Source organism: Saccostrea echinata, unplaced genomic scaffold (assembly GCF_033153115.1).
Source record: "Saccostrea echinata isolate AGI-Se365-2 ecotype Australia unplaced genomic scaffold, CSIRO_AGI_Sech_v1 ptg000004l, whole genome shotgun sequence".
In the NCBI taxonomy this organism is placed as follows: domain Eukaryota; kingdom Metazoa; phylum Mollusca; class Bivalvia; order Ostreida; family Ostreidae; genus Saccostrea; species Saccostrea echinata.
The window spans coordinates 2,564,453-2,567,191 of NW_026889753.1; positions in this window are offsets into that span (position 1 = coordinate 2,564,453).

Genomic DNA, 2,739 nt, shown 5'->3' on the forward strand with positions numbered 1-2,739 from the left:
CCTGTATTTCATTTCGCTGTCGGGTTCTTTTTATTTTTTAAACAGATCAATTAACGATAATTAAAGATGTCATTCTTGGCTAAACATTTTCGTCCTTTAAAGGGATGGAGCGTACAGTGTACGGATATATAATACAGAGATAACAAATAGGATGCGGAGATGAATGGATTTCCTGCTGACGAAGAAATGTTATTAACTGTTGAAACCCAAGATGTTTTTATGGTGATAACTTTATTAATTATTTTGGAAATGATTGGACTTGAAAACAATTTTAACTAACTATGATGTGTTTATCTAAAAAAAAACAAAAACTAAACTGTGAATAACAATAAAAAATAATTAATCAAAATATGAAGTGGAGTATCATTTGAGCATATGCCGAATACGAACATTTTCTTTTATTTAGTTTACGAGATTTCATAATTTTACATTGTACATAAGGCTATTTGCATACAAACTTTTTCTCTCAATTTAATGCCTATAGTGAATGAATTTAGGCACGTAGTAAGCAGTTTCAATTATTGGGGAAGGGTGGGGGTGGCAAAATTCCTTGACAAACATGCAAAATAAAAGGCATGCGCGGATCTAGAGGGGTCTGGACCCCCCGGAATTTGCCGAGTAATTTAATGTATATACTAAAGCAACTAAAAGTGACCTGGGGACCCCTCCCCCCCCCTCCCTAGAAAACGCGGACCCCTGTTAAGTTGGTATGAAAAGTCATACGTATGAAGCTTAAGTAGTGAGCGACTAACCCCCCCCCCCCCCCGAAATAGGTTTTTCATTTGGGGAAGGAGTTTCTGGGTTGGAATTTTTTTTGACTAGGTTGGACCCCCCTTGGAAAAAAGTCCTGGATCCATGCCTGAAAAGGGTCATCAGGCACTGTTGAAGGGAGGATATAAATTGGCTTTGGTTTCTTTTGGCATATACGGCAAATTCATGTGGGAATGGGGGTCGTAAGGGGAATGGCTGAAAGAGAAAATTTCAAACATAATAGAGTTGATATTTTAGGAAAATGAAATTTGCATTAATTACAATTTTTTTTTTATAAAAATAACTTTTTAAAAATTTGCTAATCCATGCATTCAATTTTTTTGTAGCAAATGTCCTTAAATTGAACCATTGTTTTGATCGGCACTTTTGCTGTTGGTAATTAAATAATTGTAAAAATTCCTGGTACACAGGTTTACTAATGGTGAAATCAGTATTGGTCTCAAGCAAACTAAAAGTGAATTAATTAATGTTACTTCTGAAATGTAGAATTGCCGTTACAATGTTTTTCAAAGGCTAAACATGGAGTTTCTAAATCATTTGACATATTTGCTAGGGATCATAGATGCTAGTTGGTTAGGGGAAGAAGCTGTTCGATTTTAGGTTAAAGCAAAGGTTGTAGATATGCAATAACAATGTAATTAATACAATTTGAAGAGAACCATTTTTGACCTTCCAGTCTTAAAATTTCTATTCAAGTGCTAGACGGATACAGTGGAAGAAGCTTATTGAATGTAGGGGCACAGGTATTTCTAACCATTTTTCCTTCCTTTCTCAATATTGCTACAGAGATGCTATTTACTAGCTGGACGGAGGAAAAAAACTTGGATCTTGCAGAAAAAAATCAGGGTCTACATGTAGGTCAAAGATCCTGATATGATTTGATAACATTGTGCACATCATTCAAAACATACTGAAATTATAACATTTAGAATGAAATCAAATTTATCGGAATGTTGTTTACTTTAGGACTGATCTTTAGACTTTAGCGCATACCAGAATCCAATGCCATAGGAACCGGGAGGGTGGGGGTAATTTTGTAGTATATACTATCACGCCCCGTTAGATGCGTTCGTGTGCTTGTTTGAAAGACACAAAGGTGGACTATTGGTAATACGATAAAACCGCCTTACGATTTGCAGACCTTTATTTCTCGATGGTTCGGAAATTCAAGTCCACAATCAGGCGTACTTAATAATATCTACTTTTCACTATTTCTTGATTAACTCAGTCAATGTTCGTGATGTTTGACATCCAGAAAAGGTCATTCATGCATAGCAGTTATTATCTCCCAGTTTCATTTGCATGATGTTTAAGTATAAGTACTAATGTCTTGTACACTGTATGTGCAATAAGACGTTTTCTTGTATATATGTGCAATAAGACGTTTTTGTCAAATTTTTAAGGCTTTTAAACTTTTTCCCGAAAGTATTTACCCCGGTCTGAGGTTTGAACCCCCTTCCCAGGGCACCCACAAGCAGTGAAGTCAGCTACGATATTTCAAAATTCTTAAATCACTCAATTCACTACGGTGGCTGCTATAGGACATGGTATGAGAATTTTTTTTATTAATTCGTGGCCACGAAATAAAAATTCGTGGCCACGAAATAAAATTCGTGGCCACGAAATAAAAATTCGTGGCCATGAAATAAAATTCGTGGCCACGAAATAAAAATTTGTGGCCACGAAATAAATTTCGTGGGAACGAAATAAAATTCGTGGCCACGAAATAAAAATTTGTGGCCACGAAATAAATTTCGTGGGAACGAAATAAAATTCGTGGCCACGAAATAAAATTCGTGGCCACGAAATAAAAATTCGTGGCCACGAAATAAAATTCGTGGCCACGAATTTTTATTTCGTGGCCACGAATTTTTATTTCACAATTATATGTACATATAGTGTTAAAATGATAATTTGCTAATTTTCACAATTATATGTACATATAGTGTTAAAATGATAATTTGCTAT